We start from the raw sequence: 25,968 nt of genomic DNA, 5'->3' as shown, positions 1-25,968 counted from the left end.
ATGAACGGACAGGTGTACATAAAAGAGTGCCTCCAGAAGCGGCTGCTTCCTCTCCTGAAGACTCACAACGTCCCAAGAATCTTCTGGTCGGATTTGGCCTCATGCCACTACTCCAAGGACGTGCTGAAGTGGTATGCGGACAATAAGGTCAATTTCGTGCCGAAAATGTTCAACCCTCCCAACACTCCGGAGCTCCGCCCCATCGAGAAGTACTGGGCGATTATGAAGCAGCACCTTCTTAAACGACCTAAGGTAGTGAAGACAGTCGAGGAACTGAAGAAAGTATGGGTTTACATGCAAAAAACGGTTGATTCACAGGTTGTGCAGAATCTTATGGCCGGGGTTAAGGCCAAGGTGCGGGCATTTGCGTATGGACTGTAAATAAAATACGAGTAAAATGGTAAAATGAAGTTTAATAGTTATTTCTCAATCCCTGAAAATTTGATGGCAATCGGATGAAAACTCGAATTTTGCGAATCAATTTTGTATGTGGCAATTGAAATTTGATTCGTGGACAGCCTTTACCCATTAATGAGTATAAAAATACACATTTTTTGACTGGTACTAAATTCTTAAAATGTGTATTTTTTTACACATTTTAAGGTCTCCAAATTTACACATTTTTTGACAGCTGCATATAAATATAAAAAAATGTGTTTATTTTTACTCATTTATGTGTTTACGCTGGTTACCGTGAAGGCATTTCAGCCGGTTTTGAGCTGGGGGGGATGTGCTGTCAAATCAGCCTACTGATCATCTTGTATGAAACTGGTTCCAAACGTAAACAAACGCTGTAGGTTTCTTATGGCTTGTTTACGTTTGGAACCAGTTATGCGAGGTAGGCGAAGATTGTTCGTATTTGACAGTCACCTCCCCCCCTTGGTTTTGAGTAACATTTCTTATGACGTTTCCTCCGACTGGCATTTTTTCGACTAACCCGGTGTTGTTGCTGTTGTTGGAGTTTCGATTTGTTGGCCTGAGGAGCTGTGCCTCATAAACGCCAGTCGCTGTGACGGTGTCTAACCCGGTGAGTAAGCTGAAGTGCGTGTATGGAAACGGCGTTACTATTTTCTGCTCCTGTAGAATGCATCCCGAGCAGGAAATTTCCATTTCCTTGAATAAAAATCAAAACAAAAACCTTCCCCGCAACTGAAAATATCATCGAATGGATTTGACTCAGTCTAAGTAAGAACTTCGATTACTCAAAAGTGAGCCAACATAAGGCTACTCAATTTTGAGTAGTCGTACTTGCCGCTGAGATGAGTACATTCGACTCAATTTTAAATTGACCAGAATGAGCGTGAGGATCGTCAAGATATACGCTATTTCAAAACTACCCAAATTTGGGTACAATCCACCCAGACGGTCAAAACTGAACCCACCCAAAAATGGGTAAACTGTGTTGCTGAAAAATGAACAACGTCGATCGGATTCATGTCAACCCTAATAAACGGGTACCATACTCTAACGATATCATAGATGGTACGACTATCCCACATAAAGTTGGGATGATATCCCGAATTGGTGGTTAGGCGCTTCTTATGGTTATTGTTTATGCGGGAATGTTGTTCATTTGTCAACTTGTCACTCCCAACACAGTTTACCCATTTTTGGGTGGGTTTAGTTTTGACCGATCTGGGTGGATTGAACCCAAATTTGGGAAGTTTTGAAATAGCGTGTCAGTAGAAAATTACTTTTCTACACTCTAAGCTACAATTACCTAAAATTATCGGTACTTTTTATCGATAAAAATCGTTACTCTTTACTCTAGTTAGGCTATTTTTTACTATAAATTAGGACATTTTTAACGTCAAGGTATGTGCACTCTCTTCGATTATCGGTAATTTTTACCGATATCTAGGTATTCTTTACCGACTTTTAGGTATGTGCATCTTAGCGTGTACTTTTTAACGGTCATGGCCTATGCAGCATAACCAAATACTCGATCAGTGGACTATTCTAATATTACGTGATGGTGGAAGCAAGCTTACAAATGCTCATTACAGCTAAAATGCTATTTTTCGGATGTTTGAAGCTATGAGATATATTAATGATAATTCTTACTTACAAGATCTAAGAAGAGAAGGTAAAGTGCCAAATAAAACCTGTCAATTTAGCTTTCAGAGGGTCACAATAGTGATGATCTCTAACGATGAGTGAGCAATCAGCGTTCATAAAATCGCTAGTTGTGACCTTCTGAAAGCAAAATTGACAAATTTTATTTATCATACACAAACTTTACCGCCTCTTCTTGCTTCTTATAGATTTAGTATTTTATAGTGTCATAATTACGAAAAATAGCATTTTAGCTGTAATGAGCAATTGCAAGCTTGAGAAGATTGCGAGGAAAATTGCAATGTATACTGGCGAATCAAAGTAATAGCACCGACGTCGAGGGGCTATCAACTTGAGTATTTTCGATTCATCTACCCGACTTTTGTAAAATAAGGTAAATATTTCCATTGCTTGCACCAAAGAATAGCCCCGAGGTTAGCCCCCGTAGAGAATAGAAGAACTTTCGAATGATTTTAAAATTGGCACTTTGTTCATTTGTTAATTGATTCATTAATCGATTAACTTAACGATATTCGCATTCTACCACGATTTGAGTGGTGGATTTGCTATATTGATACTTGAAATCAAAATATCATACTTTAAACTTGGTTGCATACAAAAATATTGCAAACACACAGCTCAGCTCACGACCCGAATAGAAATTGTAATGTAGAAAACATCAGCAGACATCTTCAATACATTAAATTTTAACGTGTATTGCTGTACCCTTAATGTATTCAGACTTCAGTGTGACGTCCAAGTACATAAAAATACATTAGCCTCAAACGTTACATCAGAATCAAACGTCTTGACGATGTAAAATTTGACATCAGAATACATCCAATGACAACAGAACCTAACGTTACATTAGAATCAAAATTCATCACGATGTAATTTGTTGCACGCATAAAACATCAGAATACATCCAATGACAACAGAACCTAACGTTACATTAGAATCAAACTTCATCACGATGTAATTTGTTGCACGCATAAAACATCAGAATACATCCAATGACAACAGAACCAAACGTTACATTAGAATCAAACTTCATCACGATGTAATTTGTTGCATGGATAAAACATCAGAATACATCCAATGACAACAGAACCTAACGTTACATTAGAATCAAACTTCATAACGATGTAATTTGTTGCACGCATAAAACATCAGAATACATCCAATGACAACAGGACCTAACGTTACATTAGAATCAAAGTTCATCACGATGTAAATTGTTGCACGCATAAAACATTAGAATACATCCTATGACACAACAATAAAAAGAGGCTTGCAGTGCAGTGATGCCTCCTATGCATAGTTTTGTGACATTATTAATTGCAAATAAAATTGAACTCTTTAGAAGAGTGGAGACGCTAATAAAAGTGCACTTAGACGTTGTATCGTCTTGACGCCTTCTGCGCACTTATTATTCATTCACCAAGGAATAAGTGCGATGAAGACACAACAACAATTTAACGTAAAACCGCACTTTTATTAGTGTTTCCGTGCCCAATGCGCAATTCTCGGCGCAATCATATAAAATAGCACATTGCGATTACAAGGTAGAGCTTACCATCATTAACTCTTACACGACTGACATAGCCTCAAATCACTGAAGGAAATTGTGGCATGCCCTGTGGTCAATGTTTATTTGTATGTAAAACAAATGCCCTGGTGACGTTACAGTGCAAGAGTTAATTAGTGTTTTAATTGATTATTATCGTTTCAATTGAAACCCGATTTTACTCTTGTTCTATACGTTAAACATAACGTCGGCCATAGAGATTGCTAAAGTATGATTGTGTCAGTGATTTGTTTTCATCGGGAAAATTTTCTGCTATGAAGTTTTTTTTCCCGATGAAAACATTTTGCGTATACGTATACGTGACGTAGTGTGCGTACGATAAACGTCAGCAATCTCTATAGTGTGCTGTATACCGCATCAGTGTACGAATACAGCACACTATGTCCGACGTTATGTTTAACGTATACAGAACGTTTTCAACGAGGTTTTCATTTGAAACGATAATATTAATTCCAAGGCAAACGAAGAAAACCATCTAGAAACCCTGCATGGGCCGGCGCAGCCTGCATGCATATGCATTCCTCGGTACATTCTATGCGCTCGAGTATTGATGGTCCGAATGTGAGGATAACAATAACAAACCAGCATATCTGGCTTAAGCGAAAGTGAGGATAACAAACTTCGCACTTGAAAATGGGATTGCGCAAGTGTGCGTGTTATGAACGACAGAAAGGTCATTGTCGTTCTCATTTTTGAAGTAAAGCTCTATACATCGCTGCTGCATTAGCGTATACCAAAATTATTCAGGGTGTAGGTGTCAGATGGACGTTCCATTACAAACAACTGATGTTGACCTGTCAATAATTCGCGTTATTTGGCGTTTATTAGCTGAATCGCAAAAAGAAAACTAGAGTCCCTGAGGCCCTTCACGGTGTTTCGCAAAAACCCATTAATGGGTATAAAAACACCCATTTCCGCTAAAAGTGCCCCTCTTCATTTAATGGGTAAACTATGGTTTACTCATTAATGGGTAAAAGGGGGATCTGTCAATAAATGGGTGTTTTTTACCCATCTTCTTAAATTGTGTTTTTCGTAAAATGGGTAAAAAATACCCATTGCTTCAAATGGAGGATGCTGGTGCTGGGTTATTTGTCCTCGTTGATATAAAAAACTTTCAAATATTTACATTGAAAATAAATGCAGTTGTAGCGAAAAAAAAAATTACACGAGATATTACAATACCATATTGGATAAAACTGAATAGACTTATCCGTAAGCCTCTCCAATGTTTCGGAATCTAACCTTTTCCGGAGATCGTCCATTTTTGCTAAAAAAAAAGCGGACAGAAACTGTTTGCATTTTTTAATGGTCGGTGACGGAATGAGACGATAAAATTTCGAAGTGTTTTTTCACCCATTAGTGGGTAAAAAATATACCCATTATGCAATCGTGAACTGATTCATAAAATGGGTATTTTTTCACCCATTAAATGGGTGATTTTTTATGATTTCCAAATTCCCCCATTTTTTGACAGCTGCATACATGGTTTGAAAATGGGTATTTTTTTTTACCCATAAATGGGTTTTCAAGAAACACCGTGTTGCGCATGCAAAGTTTGTTTTGTCCGAGTCAGCACTACACGGCAAATGAGAACACCCAAATTTGAGTTTAGATCACTCATAAATCGCAAAAAGTACAGGAACTCAGTTTTGAGTTAATTTCCCTCTGTTTTTCCAGGTTTTCCAGGTTTTTCCAGGAAAAATTTTCCGAAAATAAGAAAAGTAAAGATTGGATTCTGTGGATTTTCGTCAATTCTAATTTTCTGGAAGATTTTTAAGGTTTTCCACAGGAAAACATGAGGCAAATATCGAGGCAAATTTACTCATCGTTGCGTTCCTGCACTTTTTTTTTGATTTTGAGTACACTGTATTCAAATTTGCGTCGATCACATTGGCCGTGTTTTCGCGGTGTGTGTTGTTTTGGCAAATTAGTCCGGGAAAGTGGTGGTAAATCAGCAAGGCTGTTTTTCAGGTAAGTAAATGTGAATTAATGTACCTATTTAATGTAATTAAGTTTTTTTTTTAGAAAAGTGCACCAGTCCGAAGCCGGATCCCGGTAGGAAGTCTGACGCTGGAACCCGGCGGGGAGTACGAAGCCGGATCTCTGCAGGTTAGTGCATGTGTTTTTTTTTATGGACGAATAAATAAATAAATCCGGAGAACTTTGAGATTAGGGCGTAATTGCTTTTGTAAACAAACACGTCAATCGCCAATTTCTCGCCAATTAAAGCTCAATCTAAAAAATTAACGGCACAAACAGGTAGAGAAATGATTCCTTTATCATTTAGTATGGTTTGTTCGCGATAATAAGTTTCAATTTACGATTAATCGGCGATAGACGTGTTTGTTTACAAAAGCAATTACGTCCAAATCTCAAAGTTCTCCGGTAAATACTAAATACTAAGTGGAAGTGGACCCCGTTGGAAATCCGATGACGGATCCCAATGATGGGTTCCGTAATCGGATCCCGATAACGGGTTCCGTAGACGGATCCCGATAACGGGTTCCGTAGACGGATCCCAATGACGGGTTCCATAGACAGATCCCGATGGGGAAACCGAATACGGATCCCGATGGGGAAACCGAATACGAGTCCGGATGGGGATTCCGTAAAAGGATCTCGATGGGAAAACCGAATACGGATCCCGATGGGGAAACCGAATACGGATCCCGATGGGGAAACCGAATACGGATCCCGATGGGGAAACCGAATACGGATCCCGATGAGGAAACCGAATACGAATCCCGATGGGGAAACCGAATACGGGTCTTGATGGGGATTCCGTAGACGGATCCCGATGGGGAAACCGAATACGAATTCCAATGGGGAACCCGAATACGGATCCCGATGAGGAAACCGAATACGGGTCTTGATGGGGATTTCATAGACGAATCCCGATGGGGAAACCGAATACGAATCCCGATGGGGAAACCGAATACGGATCTCGATGGGGAAACCGAATACGGGTCCCAATGGGGAAATCCAATACGAGTCCGGATTGGGATTCCGTAAAAGGATCTCGATGGGAAAACCGAATACGGATCCCGATGGGGATTCCGTAAATGGATCCCAATGGGGAAATCGAATACGAATCCCGATGGGGAAACCGAATACGGGTCTTGATGGGGAAACCGTATACGGATCCCGATGGGGAAACCGAATACGGATCCCGATGGGGAAACCGAATACGGATCCCGATGGGGAAACCGAATAAGGATCCCGATGGGGAAACCGAATACGAATCCCGATGGGGAAACCGAATACGGGTCTTGATGGAGATTCCGTAGACGGATCCCGATGGGGAAACCGAATACGAATTCCAATGGGGAACCCGAATACGGATCCCGATGGGGAAACCGAATACGGGTCTTGATGGGGATTCCGTAGACGGATCCCGATGGGGAAACCGAATACGAATTCCAATGGGGAACCCGAATACGGATCCCGATGGGGAAACCGAATACGGGTCTTGATGGGGATTTCATAGACGGATCCCGATGGGGAAACCGAATACGAATCCCGATGGGGAAACCGAATACGGATCTCGATGGGGAAACCGAATACGGGTCCCAATGGGGAAATCCAATACGAGTCGGGATTGGGATTCCGTAAAAGGATCTCGATGGGAAAACCGAATACGGATCCCGATGGGGATTCCGAATACGGATCCCAATGGGGAAACCGAATACGAATCCCGATGGGGAAACCGAATACGGGTCTTGATGGGGAAACCGAATACGGATCCCGATGGAGAAACCGAATACGGATCCCGATGGGGAAACCGAATACGGATCCCGATGGGGAAACCGAATACGAATCCCGATGGGGAAACCGAATACGGGTCTTGATGGGGATTCCGTAGACGGATCCCGATGGGGAACCCGAATACGGATCCCGATGGGGAAACCGAATACGGGTCTTGATGGGGATTCCGTAGACGGATCCCGATGGGGAACCCGAATACGAATCCCGATGGGGAAACCGAATACGGGTCTTGATGGGGATTCCGTAAACGGATCCCGATGGGGAAACCGAATACGAATTCCAATGGGGAACCCGAATACGGATCCCGATGGGGAAACCGAATACGGGTCTTGATGGGGATTCCGTAGACGGATCCCGATGGGGAAACCGAATACGAATTCCAATGGGGAACCCGAATACGGATCCCGATGGGGAAACCGAATACGGGTCTTGATGGGGATTTCATAGACGGATCCCGATGGGGAAACCGAATACGAATCCCGATGGGGAAACCGAATACGGATCTCGATGGGGAAACCGAATACGGGTCCCAATGGGGAAATCCAATACGAGTCCGGATTGGGATTCCGTAAAAGGATCTCGATGGGAAAACCGAATACGGATCCCGATGGGGATTCCAAATACGGATCCCAATGGGGAAACCGAATACGAATCCCGATGGGGAAACCGAATACGGGTCTTGATGGGGAACCCGAATACGGATCCCGATGGAGAAACCGAATACGGATCCCGATGGGGAAACCGAATACGGATCCCGATGGGGAAACCGAATACGAATCCCGATGGGGAAACCGAATACGGGTCTTGATGGGGATTCCGTAGACGGATCCCGATGGGGAAACCGAATACGAATTCCAATGGGGAACCCGAATACGGATCCCGATGGGGAAACCGAATACGGGTCTTGATGGGGATTTCATAGACGGATCCCGATGGGGAAACCGAATACGAATCCCGATGGGGAAACCGAATACGGATCTCGATGGGGAAACCGAATACGGGTCCCAATGGGGAAATCCAATACGAGTCCGGATTGGGATTCCGTAAAAGGATCTCGATGGGAAAACCGAATACGGATCCCGATGGGGATTCCGAATATGGATCCCAATGGGGAAACCGAATACGAATCCCGATGGGGAAACCGAATACGGGTCTTGATGGGGAAACCGTATACGGATCCCGATGGGGAAACCGAATACGGATCCCGATGGGGAAACCGAATACGGATCCCGATGGGGAAACCGAATAAGGATCCCGATGGGGAAACCGAATACGGGTCTTGATGGGGATTCCGTAGACGGATCCCGATGGGGAAACCGAATACGAATTCCAATGGGGAGCCCGAATACGGATCCCGATGGGGAAACCGAATACGGGTCTTGATGGGGATTTCATAGACGGATCCCGATGGGGAAACCGAATACGAATTCCAATGGGGAACCCGAATACGGATCCCGATGGGGAAACCGAATACGGATCCCGATGGGGAAACCGAATACGGATCCCGATGGGGAAACCGAATACGAATCCCGATGGGGAAACCGAATACGGGTCTTGATGGGGAAACCGAATACAGATCCCGATGGGGAAACCGAATACGGGTCTTGATGGGGATTTCATAGACGGATCCCGATGGGGAAACCGAATACGAATCCCGATGGGGAAACCGAATACGGATTTCGATGGGGAAACCGAATACGGGTCCCAATGGGGAAATCCAATACGAGTCCGGATTGGGATTCCGTAAAAGGATCTCGATGGGGAAACCGAATACGGATCCCGATGGGGAAACCGAATACGGATCCCAATGAGGAAACCGAATACGAATCCCGATGGGGAAACGGAATACGGGTCTTGATGGGGAAACCGAATACGGATCCCGATGGGGAAACCGAATACGGATCCCGATGGGGAAACCGAATACGAATCCCGATGGGGAAACCGAATACGAATCCCGATGGGGAAACCGAATACGGGTCTTGATGGGGATTCCGTAGACGGATCCCGATGGGGAAACCGAATACGAATTTCAATGGGGAACCCGAATACGGATCCCGATGGGGAAACCGAATACGGGTCTTGATGGCGATTTCTTAGACGGATTCCGATGGGGAAACCAAATACGAATCCCGATGGGGAAACCGAATACGGATCCCGACGGGGGAACCGAATACGGATCCCGATGGGGAAACCGAATACGAATCCCGATGGGGAAACCGAATACGGGTCTTGATGGGGATTCCGTAGACGGATCCCGATGGGGAAACCGAATACGAATTCCAATGGGGAATCCGAATACGGATCCCGATGGGGAAACCGAATACGGGTCTTGATGGAGATTCCGTAGACGGATCCCGATGGGGAAACCGAATACGAATTCCAATGGGGAACCCGAATACGGATCCCGATGGGGAAACCGAATACGGGTCTTGATGGGGATTCCGTAGACGGATCCCGATGGGGAAACCGAATACGAATTTCAATGGGGAACCCGAATACGGATCCCGATGGGGAAACCGAATACGGGTCTTGATGGCGATTTCTTAGACGGATTCCGATGGGGAAACCAAATACGAATCCCGATGGGGAAACCGAATACGGATCCCGACGGGGGAACCGAATACGGATCCCGATGGGGAAACCGAATACGAATCCCGATGGGGAAACCGAATACGGGTCTTGATGGGGATTCCGTAGACGGATCCCGATGGGGAAACCGAATACGAATTCCAATGGGGAATCCGAATACGGATCCCGATGGGGAAACCGAATACGGGTCTTGATGGAGATTCCGTAGACGGATCCCGATGGGGAAACCGAATACGAATTCCAATGGGGAACCCGAATACGGATCCCGATGGGGAAACCGAATACGGGTCTTGATGGGGATTCCGTAGACGGATCCCGATGGGGAAACCGAATACGAATTCCAATGGGGAGCCCGAATACGGATCCCGATGGGGAAACCGAATACGGGTCTTGATGGGGATTTCATAGACGGATCCCGATGGGGAAACCGAATACGAATTCCAATGGGGAACCCGAATACGGATCCCGATGGGGAAACCGAATACGGATCCCGATGGGGAAACCGAATACGGATCCCGATGGGGAAACCGAATACGAATCCCGATGGGGAAACCGAATACGGGTCTTGATGGGGAAACCGAATACAGATCCCGATGGGGAAACCGAATACGGGTCTTGATGGGGATTTCATAGACGGATCCCGATGGGGAAACCGAATACGAATCCCGATGGGGAAACCGAATACGGATTTCGATGGGGAAACCGAATACGGGTCCCAATGGGGAAATCCAATACGAGTCCGGATTGGGATTCCGTAAAAGGATCTCGATGGGGAAACCGAATACGGATCCCGATGGGGAAACCGAATACGGATCCCAATGAGGAAACCGAATACGAATCCCGATGGGGAAACGGAATACGGGTCTTGATGGGGAAACCGAATACGGATCCCGATGGGGAAACCGAATACGGATCCCGATGGGGAAACCGAATACGAATCCCGATGGGGAAACCGAATACGAATCCCGATGGGGAAACCGAATACGGGTCTTGATGGGGATTCCGTAGACGGATCCCGATGGGGAAACCGAATACGAATTTCAATGGGGAACCCGAATACGGATCCCGATGGGGAAACCGAATACGGGTCTTGATGGCGATTTCTTAGACGGATTCCGATGGGGAAACCAAATACGAATCCCGATGGGGAAACCGAATACGGATCCCGACGGGGGAACCGAATACGGATCCCGATGGGGAAACCGAATACGAATCCCGATGGGGAAACCGAATACGGGTCTTGATGGGGATTCCGTAGACGGATCCCGATGGGGAAACCGAATACGAATTCCAATGGGGAATCCGAATACGGATCCCGATGGGGAAACCGAATACGGGTCTTGATGGGGATTTCATAGACGGATCCCGATGGGGAAACCGAATACGAATCCTGATGGGGAAACCGAATACAGATCTCGATGGGGAAACCGAATACGGGTCCCAATGGGGAAATCCAATACGGATCCCGATTGGGATTCCGTAGAAGGATCCCGATGGGGATTCCGAATACGTATCCTGATGGGGAAACCGAATACGGATCCCGATGGGGAAACCGAATACGGATCCCGATGGGGAAACTAGTAGGTCCCGAAGAAACGTGCTCAACTTTTTGGCTCAGCTCTGGTACTATCTTCGGTCCCAAGCTAATCGATTCACCCCTCGAATTATCTAACCCCTCATTTTATCTGTCAAACTTTCATAGCGAATCAAAACAAACATTGTGAAGTACTAGAATTTTGACTAGAATGGGGTACGTTAATCGTTTGCTTGGGACCAATAGGCTAGTCAAGTATTCAGCCAATTTAAAATCGTTAGTTTCGTATTGATTGTTGCTATTATTGTATCTGCTTCTTGCTATTACATCATTATTTCATACATCAGCTTGAATTACGTTGATCGATATTACATTTTTTTTTGCTGTGTACAGCCATAAGTGATTTTTAATGAATTCGCTGATTGTGACTCTCTGAAAATTAAATGCCCAGGTTTTATACGTCAAACTCATCCTTTGCAACGTCCTCTTGTAACTTAAAAATACAAAATGTCATCATAACGTATAATGACTTCATAATTCCGAAAAAACATGTTTCCGGGCGGAATAAGTTTCATCAAGCATTATGATGGTACACAAAATGGGCCACAAGTTTATATAAAATTTAAAGTGTGGTTCGCAATCAGGGAAAGACTGAGATTTAAGAAAGCACAATTCAAGAGCAAATTTTCATTACGTCGAATGTAACAAAGGTAAACAAAGTCGAGCTATCAGTGTCAATCGATTCTCCTGCTATTACACTATATACTGTCCGAATATAGGATCAAATTCCATTTTTAAATTTATTTGCCAGTCAAATTGCTTTTTGACGTAATCACCTTCCGATCAAAATAGTTTTCGATGTTACTTAAGTCACCCAATTTCTATGGAGTTGCCGTTTGACTTAAGTAACAGCGCTGAGAAACCCGTGAAAAGTGTACGTTCGTCGTTTCGCTTTCTCATTATTAGAGTGAATAAATCGAACTGTTTGTTGCTAAGATGATTTCGGTAGTTCTAAAATGATGAATGGGCTGCACGTAAGGAGACGCAATTGATAATTCTCCCGAATATCCTGGTAAATACACTTTGACTTAAGTAACAATAGGGGCCACCAAACGACGTATAATAACTTTTGACTCAAAAACCAGTATTTTTTAGCATGAAAGCTAGCGATTTGCATTTGTATGATTAAAACCCTGCTAAATATGTTAAACATTGCTATCACTATGAGATTATATGTGTTTACTTGGAAATAGGAATAACTTTTCGGTCATCAAAACAAAACTTTATTTTTCTCGGATTGGTGCGAATGTTACTTACGACATAATGAAAATTTGCTCTTGAATTCTAATGTAAATTTTTCATAAATAACATCAATTTAGAATTCTGTACTTCAATAACTATTTCTTCGAATTTTTAAGCAGTTCGGATAACAATTTGGCCAACGTATAAGATACTTTACTTTTGCTGGTCCGATGTCCCTCAAGATTTGACCTGTATAACAAAGTTGTGCCAACTAACTCGGTCCCTGGCTGCTTGTCTCCAATTAATCATGTTTTGTGGTTTTTGACATCATCCAAATCCAGAGGGCCAGTCACTTCGAATGTATGGGAATAGGCTCTTTTCATACACCATCAATGTAGAGTGCGCTAGCCGATTTTGAAAGGAAATGTCATCCAATCCATTTGTTTACATCATAATGACGATTTTCAAAACTCAAAACAATCTACATTTTATTGCACAACTTGTAAATTTCCATCGGGAGTGGTCGTATTGTTCGATTAACTACAGATCTGAACTGATTTACAGCTGAAATAACCACACATTAAAAATCCGGAAGATCATAACCGCTGGGACAATTTAATAAATCTTAATTTTTCTTATCAAAAATATATGGAAGCACCAGCCAGATCACTGCAAACCCGATACGGAAAACAAAATATTCCACGTGGATGATGATTTCAAGCACCTGCGGTGGATGAATTAATCAGGAAGGTGAAAATATTGACCTCCTCCTATGCTTCACGGTGAAAATTTCCACCCTCATCACTCTTTTGAGGGTTCCCCTATTAACCGCAAGAGGCTGAAACGATCGCTTAGTTTCTTTTGGATTCGCCTATGGTGGGAAACCATTTGGAAATGCATGAAAATTTCCAGTTTTTATTCATTATCGTCTTTATGGGCAGTTTTAGGTGCCCAAAAATTGCACGAGTACATTACTATAGTGATAAGGTAAACACTGGTTTATTTGTTTCCTTCTGTGAAAGCATATTTCAAGAGCAAATTTTTATTATGTCGTAAGTAACATTCGCACCGATCCGAGAAAAATAAAGTTTTGTTTTGATGACCGAAAAGTTATTCCTATTTCCAATTAAACACATATAATCTCATAGTGATAGCAATGTTTAACATATTTAGCCGGGTTTTAATCATACAAAGGCAAATCGCTAGCTAGTTCTTATACGTCGTTTAGTGGCCCCTATTGTTACTTAAGTCAAAGTGCATTTACCAGGATATTCGGGAGAATTATCAATTATGTCTCCTTACGTGCAGCCCATTCATCATTTTAGGACCACCGAAATCATCTTAGCAACAAACACTTCGATTTATTCACTTTAATAATGAGAAAGCGAAACGACGAAAGTACACTTTTCACGGGTTTCTCAGTGCTGTTACTTAAGGCAAACGGCATGTCCATAGAAATCGGGTGACGTAAGTAACATCGAAAACTATTTTGATCGGAAGGTGATTACGTCAAAAAGCAATTTGACTGGTAAATAAATTTAAAAATGGGATGTGATCCTATATTCGGACAATATATAGTGTAATAGCAGGAGCATCGATTGACACTGATAGCTCGACTTTGTTTACCTTTGTTACATTCGACGTAATGAAAATTTGCTCTTGATTTAGTCACAAATCGTGGATTTTCTGATATTCTTCATACTGCAAAAATGATTTTCCTACCACTGAAGGGACGACATCTCTCGGATTTTCAGCATAGCTACTACTCAAATCATATAATTAATTTCTCGAGCGTCCCACACTTCCTACATCTTGCTCCACTTGGTCTAACCACCTAGCACGCTGTGCTTCTCTGCGTCTTGTACCGGCCGGATTTGAGGAAAACACAATTTTTGCGGGATTGTTGTCCGGCATTCTTACAACGTGTCCCGCCCATTGTACCCTTCCACCTTTAGCGACTTTCTGGATATTGGGTTCGCCATAAAGTTACGCCAGTTCGTGGTTCATTCTTCTCCTCCATACACATACACTTCATATACCCTGCCAAAGATGGTCCTAAGCACGCGTCGTTCGAAAACTCCCAGTGCTTCTCGAGCATTGTCTATTGTCATATTTTTCGTGCACAATAATTTTGTTTATTATATATTTGCAGTTCGTCAATAAGGCAGCCCAAAACTTTCCGCATTTTTGGATCATCTGTGGAACAGGCAGCAATTTTTGGAGCGATCCGTGAAGTGGAAGGCTTGCCACTTGTAACAGTGGACCAAACAAGCCAGCAACCCCGTCCAAAGTGTCTTGCATTATTGGCAAATTGGCACAGCGGGTCGATTTAAAGGGAGATCTGGAGGCGCAGCTATCACATTGTCATGATTGTCTGGTAGTTTACTCAAAAATGCTATAACAATCGCTAAGCTCGCTGTAATGTCACCAAGTGCCTCGTCACCTACAAATTGGCGCCTATGTCAGTGGTCTAATAACTCTTAGCGTGCTAATGGCATAGTTCCCCTGCCGCATAGAGAGTTGCCACAATGATATTAGGTTAGCTAAGGTCAGTTAACTGACTGGTGGGAAACGGGAGCTTAAGCAATGGCTATTCTGTATGCATTTAAGAGATAATCTACCAGAATGGATGTTTTTTTTTGTACAATTTTATGTTTTCTGATGGTTTTGGTTGTGCAAAACATGAGAATTAACTTTTCCAATGCTTTCAATTGTACAAAGCATTACAGCTAGAAACATGATCTTGTAAACACTACAAACCTTAACTGGTAGTTTGCTAAAAAAAAATGCTGCAACAATCGTCAAGCTCGCTGTAATGTCACCAAGTGCCTCGTCACCTACAAATTGGCGCCTATGTCAGTGGTCTAACAACTCTTAGCGCGCTAATGGCATAGTTCCCCTGCCGCATAGAGAGTTGCCGCAATGATATTAGGTTAGCTAAGGTCAGTTAACTGACTGGTGGGAAACGGGAGCTTCAGCATTGACTATTATGTACGCATTTTTATGATGTTATCTAACAATTATGGTGTGTAGTGTTCACACGATCATGTTTCTAATTCTAATGTGTTGTAAATATAATTGAAAGCATTTGAAAAGTAAGATTCTAGTGTTCTGTATATCTAAAAACATGTTCTCTGATGTTTTCAGATGTACAAAACGTTTAAAGGAAACGTTGTTTGAATGTTTTCAAATGTAGATGTTTATACATTTGAAAACATTCAAACAACGTTTACTTCATACGTTTTGTACATCTGAAAACATCAGAGAACAACAAACACGAAGTACAATTGAAAACATCAGAACCACGTTTAGTTCTAACGTTGTGTACATCCGAAAACATCCAAAAAACGTTTGGTTCTAGCATCAGGAAACATCTACGTTAGAAAACATCAGAATACATTTACATATAAAAACATACCAACAACGTTTAGTTCTAACGTTTTTTACATCCGAAAACAACCGAAAAACGTTTGATTCTAACATCAGGAAACATCTACATTAAAAAACATCTGAAAACATTTACATATAAAAACATCCGAACAACGTTTAGTTCTAACGTTTTTTACATCTGAAAACATCCAAAAACGTTTGGTTTTAACATCAGGAAACATCTACATATGAAAACATCAGAAAACGTTTACATATAAAAACATCCGAACAACGTTTAGTTCTAACGTTTTGTACATCCGAAAACATCCTTAAAACGTTTGGTTCTAATGTCAATAGATTGAAATTTTTGACGTCAGACCGACATTAGAATGGCAAAATTTTGTTCCAAAATTTCTGATGTATACACCATGTTACGTTGCTTAAATACAACTAAATCATAATGTTTTCTAATGTTTGACATCAGGCATACATTTGATTTCGATGCTGATGTAGACATCAAAATCAAACGTTGGGCTAATGTAAATTTCTATTCGGGGATAGAAACCGAATCAAGTTTATCGATTCTTTAATCGACAAATGGACATAGGACCTATACTAAAATCAATTGAGAACTATGTTAAAGTGATGATGATTTAAACATGAGTTCGAAATTTTCGCCTACGGGTGCGTGACGAATTTTTGCAGTAAATGGCATATTTGAGAAAAAATACACTAGTTAGTTATTCTAGCAATGAATTTTGTGCGATTTATTTTCTTTCGCAACATATGGAAGTTGTAAGTAAATTTATTCAAAAAAATTGCCTTCCCTTTCGACGACTGTACACAGCAAAAAAATAATTTTGATATCACATCAAAGTGGATGCACTACAATCATGTCGAAAATTTCATGTAATTTTTATGACCAAATAAATAAACAAATGCAGTAAAAGCAGCGTAATGTCAGTTCATGCATTGTATTAATGATAATTTTGTCCTTTTTAGCAAGTAATATCACACCATATTTTCGACATGATTGTAGTGCATCCACTTTGACGTGATATCAAAATTATTTTTTTGCTGTGTAGTTAGACGCTTCCGGAAACTGCAGTATGCACGTTTTAAAATGTTTCGATCCATAGATGTCATCACTGCCTTGATTTTAGCTTTTAGCGACTTAAGTGTGGTGTGAGGGGTTCTATTGGTATCCCGTTGGACGACGCCCTATACAAAATAATCCAACGGATTGATATCGGGACTGCTTTGGGGGCCAAATTTCTTCCTCCCAAATTTACGAAATATTTTCCGTAAGCCATTTCTGTGCTTTATACTGCTAGAGCAGATGCTCCGTCTTATCCAAATCCTGAACGACCAGAAGGTGTATTAAATCATATCACTGTTATACCCCGGACAGACTATGGCTTATATCATGTAATATAGGCTAGCTTGCAATGAGCACTCATACATCTAGTTTTCACTGGAAATCCTATGTATGAGTGCTCATTTCAAGACAGCCTATATTACATGATATAAGCCATAGTCTGTCCAGGGTATTACTTACATTTTATTTTATTATAATATAATATGATCTGTTCTCATCAGTTCAGCTTCGAACCTGTTCGGATACGGTTGTGTATAAGTTTATTTCTGTTTTGTGCGTGCGTTCACTGATTTTGCCAGATTAGCGCTGGCACTCTGCCTCCCGGACGGTTATACGTGTGTGATTGGTGGTTTTCTCGCTTTCCGAGAAGTTTTGGAATCGAAAAAGAAAACGTGATGCATCATGTTTGCAGGCATCAGAAGAAGTGTCGCTATCTGCGTTGTTTGTTTTTTTCTTCGCTTGTGCTCCCGGTACAGAAATTTGTGGCGTCGCGTGTGATAGTTTTTGATTTCAGTTTGTTTACGCGTTGTATGATTTTGTGAGCGGTCGCTTCGTGTTCGCGTCATGGAGCAATCGACTACATTCGACCAGAGGATTGATCCCCGTAGGGCGGGTCTATGATCGGAGCTACTACACCAAGCGTGACATAGCTGCTTGCAAGGGATTCAGTTGGACTGATTTGGTGAGATTGTTCCATTTTTCTACTTTTGTCTATTTAAACTTAATTTCTATGAATGCGTATCGTTTGGAATCATTTGATTCGGATGAGACTCTTAACTTTTATTTGTTTACATTGTGTTTCAATTGGTATTTTTAAGAACTTCATAAAATAAGGTTTCAATATTTAAATTCAGCAGATCGACTAGCCTGGTGGCTGCCGCTTTTGCTTACTGAGTAGAAGACCGTCGGGGATCCACATTGTAAAGATTCCCTATTTTCAGCTTTTTTACAGGCTGGAGTTGTTGTTTGAACCATTTAGTTTATCAATTTAATTTATCTGTATAACAATTATTCACAAGCATTCTTCCAGGTCAATTCAAGAATAGTTTGATGATGATAAATCTTCCTAATATTCACATTACAGTTATGACCCGATCCTGTCAATCTTTCCGCGCATCAGACTGTTATTTTTCAATAATTCCACATAATTGTAATTTCATACCTTCCTCCTTCAAGATGAATGTTTAAGATACACATACTTTGCTAGCTGACAAAATGGGGTCATTGCTGTATAATTATTCTCTTTTTGCAGCCTTCATTCAGACTGGATCTATTGATTTAAATTATTTGAGTTTTCTTCCAGCTCTTTGATGACGGAACATCACTAGATTTATACTGTAATGATTCGCTCTTACAGCTTTCACCCTGGTTTTGTCTGTTGATTTGATTTGTTTGAATTGGTTTTCAGCTCTTTGGTGTTGGCAGTCGCGGGCGATCAATTTTGCTCATGCTCATGCTCTAAGTTCATTTTCAGCATTTCGATGATGGAACGTCTTCAGATTTGTATTATAATGGGGCTTATTGCGGATGTCACATCACGGTGAAAAGTTGTCACTTGTCGTCACGGTGAAGTGATTCCCATTTGATTTGTACGGTAATCACGGCTCTTATTCTGAGTATCACTTTCTTATCACCGTGTAGTGACACCCGTAATAAGGCCCAATGATACACCATTTGGTTTTGGCTTCGGGCAAATCCAAGTATAATGCATGATAACACTGATTCATTTAAAACCATGGTCGCATCACTTATCAAGGTGAATCCTGATCCAACGAACCCAACTTACTAACAAAATCTCCTTTTCTGTGTCTTTTGTTGGAAATTTCAGGGTTACATCTTCCTTATTGGGAGCTGAGGAGACATAGAGCTGCATCATATTGTATGTAAAATAATTATTATTTTCATTGCGGAATACCAGTTTTTTTTATCCATATAAATGTATTTTCATTATTACGTATTTTAATGTTCTGATATATTTCATTTCTCCATTACATATGTTTACAATATATATAAATAAATACTGGGTTGGGAGGGAGCATCAGGGTATCATTTGACCTGAAACTGGACGATTGGAGTGGTATGACAACCGGAGTCTAGGAGGGAATAAACACTATCATTTTCTTTATCCTACCGATTCGATTGTGATGGTGTGAATTCTACTCCAACAGTTTCAGTGAGATTGACGCGCCCTTCTTAACAAACCATCCTGTAGGAAGCTTAATAAGTATTGCGAATTGCGTTATTCGATTTGTTGGATCGTATCGTTGGAAGGAGATTCTTAAATTTCCGTGGATTTCGCGTAAGTGTCTCTGCTTACGGGTCCACCCCACCGTTTTTGGCCCTTCATACAGCGATATTGTGAATTCAGATCGGTAGCTCAAATTGATCTTGCTATTAAGTGGAGCTGCATACAAGACAAGATCTTCGAAGGGATGGTGGCTACCTTACATACATACATACATATAATATGATCTGTTCTCATTGGTTTGGTTTGTGGTTTTAGGATTCGATATTGTGTTTCAGAAGATAATTGATCATGTTAGCATTGGAAAGAATAGATGCTTGATTACAGCTAATCTTGAGCCAACGGAACTAAAGAAGAAGAAAATCAAGAAGTGCATATGGTAAAACAGGGCTAAACATGATTTTTGGAATGTTGGTGTGAGTGCGTTGCTTCCGAAGAAAAAAAATACACGGTTGCGGCAGAGACGTCGTGTTAGTGTTAAAAAGCATTCCGTTAAGTGGTATTTGCTGTTTCACTTTCTTTGGCAAAGCCCAAGGATGTGTATTCTTGAACGGGCTGTTATGAGGGTGTTGCGGAGTGACGTGGCTAACAAGCGGAATGACATCAACACAGATAAGTTATTGATTATTATTATATTTTAAAGGTTGTGCTTCATACGAAGTGCCCTAGTGTTTCGTCTATTGCAAGACCAGATTTTGTATATTTATCTCAAACCACCATAGACTATTGACTTCCGCAACACCGTCAAGTGTATGTAAGAATTTGCGTGAAAGTGTATGGGTTGGTTGTTTGTGTAGGTGCGCGTTTAGACCGAATCATTCTGAGGACTCGAGAGTGTGAGGCTCGAGCCGTAGTAGAGAGAGTAGATATTACCTAAGGGGGGACGTGCTGTCAAATCAGCCTACTGATCATTCTTGTATGAAACTGGCTCCAAACGTAAACAATCGCTGTAGGTTTCTTATGGCTTGTTTACCTTTGGAACCAGTTTTGCGAGGCATGCGAGGTAGGCGACGATTGTTCGTATTTGACAGCCACCTCCCCCCCTTGGATATTACACGAGGAATAAAAAGAAAGCGATGTGACCTTCCCTTTCTTTTTAGGGATCATCCATAAATGATTTAGCATTTGAGGAGGGAGAGCCGCTATTAGTTGTTGTGATCGGCTATGTTAAATACGCTACGAGGTGGGACGGGGGGTTTAAAATTCGTCAATAATATGCTACGTCATTTATGGATGGCCTTAGCATACAGTGACAGAGTACGTGGCACGGCGGTTAGAGCTGGATTTACATAGAACAGTATAGAATGGAATGCGAGGATTGGACTCTCGACTCTCCAAGTGTTGGTTGGAGCTCTTGGTTAGAGTGTAGATACGATGGTATATGTACTTGGAGTTGCTTACTTTGTACGCTGACGTTTGAGCGTTCAGAGAAGTGTTTTAGGTTTGGAGAACTATGTTGGTGTTGGTGCGTTAGGGTCTCAGTTGCACAGTGCTGTCGTGATTTTGTAAACCATCATTTTTCGAACTTTTATTCTCATTTCTGTTACCTACTTCTAATTTCATGATCATTTAAATTAATTGTTGGTTGGTTTTATGATTACTTTTCCTTTTGTTCCTTATTCATGCTTCTATTAAATAATATTTTGAAACCTAGACCCGGTTCTGCGCACTCAATTATAGGTCTATTTTGAACCGTTCAGGAAAGTTGACATTATATCAGGCATAACATTTGATAACGGCACAGGGGCATTTGTGGACAAGCATTCTAAGGCCCTTTACACGTGAACTAAAGTACGCCCACGCAAACCAATACCACTTACGGAAAGGTGATAGTTGCCCCTATGCGATGATGTTGATGGTTTGCGTGGGCGTACTTTGGTTCGCGTGTAAAGGGCCTTAGAGGGTTTGTTTACAAATGCTTTTGTGCCGTTATCAAATGTTATGCCTGATATTGGTGGTGCACAGCTACGCGAGAGGGCAGCAAGTAGCAGGAATTCGTCATCAAATGTATTCTGCTGTTCTATAAACAGGTCTGAGTCATGAAATCTTATTATTTTATGTGCTGAATTAAAAAAAAAAAAAACAAGTGGTGGAAATGATGATACATTTATTAAATCCACTTTTTCATTTAGGTTTTCAACCAGGCTGCATGTATATTTTCCCATAATTTTCATTGTTACAGGTATTTCATTTTCTGTAAATAATACAAACAAATGGATAAAAACAAACGATCCTTAAATGCTTGCTGTAAAACGAATTGGTTAGATCTTAGTCAAGTGATTAAAGCTTTCAATTGTGTTATCAAATTAAGATCTGAATTAATCCCAAATTTTCTTAGTAATTTTCGAAGGCAAATCAATATGTGAACAAAGAAAGCCCTTGAGAGCTGGGCTGAACGCTACTTTATTTGGAACTTCAGTTATTCCTTGACGATGATAGGATTGCATTTTCAAGTAAATTTAGTTGAACTAACTCGTTTGTGATCATCAATCTAATTATAAGCCAAGCATGCGTTGTTACATGATACCCAAATTATTAAAAAAAGCTGTAGTATTATCAGTCTTAATTGCAAAATTATCCGATAATACTTCTTTAGTGAATATTAATCCAGCATGTCGCCATCTATTTCTATTTATTCTAATTGTTAATAAACCACAATAAAATTTTGTATACATATAGAGTTCAGAAGAACAGCAGAATCTATTGGATACCAATATTACAAAAACAATGTGGAACCCATCTATTTATATCATTATAGTTTATTTCAGGTTTTTGTTTATGCAACATCAATGGACGTTTACCATTATGATTTCCTATTTTAAGCTTACCTCATACATACATTATTCTGTCAGGAAAATAAGGTTAATGGATGTAATGTCGGCCTAAATGCCCCTAATTTGGGCCCATACATAAATTCAGCAATCGACTAAGTTTTCTATAGCGACCAGGAATATCCATTGGGACCGTCCCAATGACGCGTTCATGTAGATAAAATTGATAAATAGCAGATTTTTGACTATAGGCCCAATCTTGGATCCATAGGCCAACATTAGAGCCATTTCCATATTTGTATTTTGTAATATTGAAATATTCGTTTCTCATAACACAGTTCAGTTTCGAATGCCTTTGGATACGGTTGTGTTTTAAGTTTGTTCTCTGTTTTGTGCGTGCGTTCGCATTCATAGTTTTCGGTTGCATTTGCCGGATTAGCGCTGGCACTCTGCCTCCCGGACGGTTATACGTGTGTGATTGGTTTTCTCGCTTTCCGAGAAGTTTTAGAATCGAAAAAGAAAACATGATTCATCATGTTTGCAAGCAACAGAAGATTTCATGCTATCTGCGTTGGTTGATTTTTTCTCCCGGACCAGAAACTTGTGCCATCGCGAGTGATAATTTTAATTTTAGTTTATTTACGCGGTAATGATGTTGGTTCACTCGCAACTATTTTTGAAAAAAAAAATTAGTTTGTTCGATCGAAAGTGTACCAAAAGTGCTCCTAAACGTGTTTCGCAGTTGGATGTGGTGAAATTCGTGCATTCCCGGTTTATTGTGGAAATTCCGTATCACAAAATTGCCCACCGATTCCTTTTTTTGCCGTCACCGGGTGCGAGTTTGAACACGGTCCAGTTGGAAAATTAGCCGGGCAAAGTGCATATAATGTGTCCGTCGCGAGTTTTAGTGGTGATTCGGTGGTCGAAGTTACCGTGAATCAGTAGTTTACGGCTTACAAAAGTGATCGGAGCTGGCGTCGCGAGTGATTGGTGATGGAAAGTGGATGCAGTCCTTTTTTCCTCTGCTGAGATCCCTCTAGAGTGTATTTCGTGGTGGATGGGGTTTGCTCTGCTGTGTGAGAACCGAAAGGCGAGAGTGCTGTTTTTAACACCGCTTGAAGAAGTAGCAGCAGATAACCTTTTTTGCTGTTTTATTTAGCATTCCGCTAACAACCCAATTTCATTACTTCATTATGATGGCTACCAAGCCTTTGGGGATTTTCCTTATTAGAGAGTTGTATAGATTTTTCTCCTTTAGCTTACTTAAATCTTTGGTTTTTATTAGTTAGGTAGGTTCCGATTCAACACATTGTAGTTTCATTTTTATACCTATGATCTTGACTTTTTTACCTAGGGGATGAGTACTTAAGGGGGTTAGATTTTGATAAGTTCTTTAGTGGGAATGACACTGATGAAGACTGCACATTGTAGTCGAAATACGTATCTGTCATGGATACCAAAATTAATTAAGTGGAATTAAATGGAAGATAACCTTTTTTGCTGTTTTATTTAGCATTCCGCTAACAACCCAATTTCATTACTTCAATATATTTGCTTAATGTAACCTTGAAATTTCAGTGTTACATCCACTTGATATTGTGAGCTGAGGAAACATAGAGCTGCATCTTATCAGAATATCAATTATTTTATCTATATAAATTTATATTCATTATTTCATATTTAATGTTTTGATATATTTCATTTCTCCACTACATATATTTTCATTATATAAATAAATACTGAGTTGGGAGGGAGCATCAGGGTATCATTTGATCTGGGACTGGACGATGGAGTGGTATGACAACCGGAGTCTAGGAGGGAATAAACACTATCATTTTCTTTATCCTACCGATTCGATTGTGGTGGTGTGAATTCTACTTCAACAGTTTCAGTGAGATTGATGCGCCCTTCTTTACAAACCATCCTGTAGGAAGCTTAATAAGTATTGCGAATTGTGTTATTCGATTTGTTGGATCGTATCGTTGGAATGAGATTCTTAAATTCCCGTGGATTTCGTGTAAGTGTCTCTGCTTACGGGTCCGCACCTCTGTTTTTGGCCCTTCATACAGTGATATTGTGAATTCAGATCGGTAGCTCAAATTGATCTTGCTATTAAGTGGAGCTGCATACAAGACAAGATCTTTGAAGGGATGGTGGCTACCTTACATACATACATATAATATGATCTGTTCCAGTTGAAGATTGTTCTTATACATTTCTCGATTGCATTTTCGAGGGGACGTGTCTGCTTTTGTGGGCAGTGCGTTTGATGGTCGGTTTGGTGTGGTTGGTGGCTCGCCCGCGCGTTGTGGCGCCGCCAATAGGTAGGGGAAAATGTCCCCTATCTGATGGTGGTGTTGGCATGCGTGGGCGGGATGCTGGTTGCGCCGAATTGGGGATGGGGTGCATTGTTTGCGGGAGTGGAAGAGTGGAACTGGAAGAAGCAACGTAACATCATTTGATGTTATCTAATGTATGTTTAACGTTTATATGACAGTGCAATTAACCATTTTATTTTTCCTCTCCAGGATAGAAAGTTACATTACTTCGAGGGGCAAGACATTGTAATATTTATATCTAATACTTTAGCTAATATATTCTAATCCTTTCTAAATATCTTTGATTCTCGTCTAATCTTTTCAAACCCACCTAATATTTCTTATCCACTTTGTACTATCCTTTTTTTCAGTGTGCGGTCTCTGCTGTCATGTCAGCCGTCATTAAAAAACATTCATAATAAGTCGGCAGCGCAGGTGCAGGAGAGTAACCGGAAAACAAATTCCTCCTTCCTGCTACAGTGTTTCGAACGAAGTGATGGCTTCGGATGTCCCGGTACTCAGTCGTATCAATCGTTTTCATCAGTTGAAACACCTCCCGCCAATCCGGTTGTACCTACTAGCCCCGATACGCCAACGGAGAAAGATCCGGCTCGCGTGCAAAATCTGTATCAGCAGTTTGCAAATGAACGCCATAAAGAGGAACAAGCGGGTAAAGCTGGAGAATCACCCGGGGCCAGCCTCGTTCGGGCAATACGGTTTACGTTTCTAGCAACAAAGTGACGGAGGACTTCCTAAAAAAGCATTTCATCGAGTTCGGTGAAATATTGAACATTAAATGTCTGGAAAAAGGAAAGGGCAAGGGATTTATTACGTTTACCAAAAACCGAATCGGATGATCGTGCTATCAGCGAGGTATTTCTGGTATGATTTGGGGAAAACTAGACGTGTGTTGACTATTATTTTTTCGTTTCAGATTTACAGCAAAACTGTTGGAGGAATTGCACTGCTGGCAAGACGACAACCGCAGATAAACCCAATCAACGATGCAGGATCTTCGGCGACGGGGTCAGCTTTAGGTCGGTCTCTAAAGGCCCAAACGCAATATGGGCGGAAGCGGAACGGAAACGGAAAGTTTGACAGTTGTCACAAATGA

At 41.1% G+C, this 25,968-nt stretch overlaps 1 pseudogene; it reads left to right on the top strand.

Moving 5' to 3' along the window:
- Window positions 1-25,968, top strand: LOC135713402 (negative elongation factor E-like; annotated as a pseudogene).

The sequence above is a fragment of the Ochlerotatus camptorhynchus genome, unplaced genomic scaffold (genome assembly GCF_037179485.1).
Source record: "Ochlerotatus camptorhynchus isolate MF236.1 unplaced genomic scaffold, CSIRO-AGI_Acam_v1.1 ptg000554l, whole genome shotgun sequence".
Classification (NCBI taxonomy): domain Eukaryota; kingdom Metazoa; phylum Arthropoda; class Insecta; order Diptera; family Culicidae; genus Ochlerotatus; species Ochlerotatus camptorhynchus.
The sequence above is the reverse complement of the archived record's forward strand: the minus strand, read 5'-3'. Positions and strand labels throughout refer to the sequence as shown.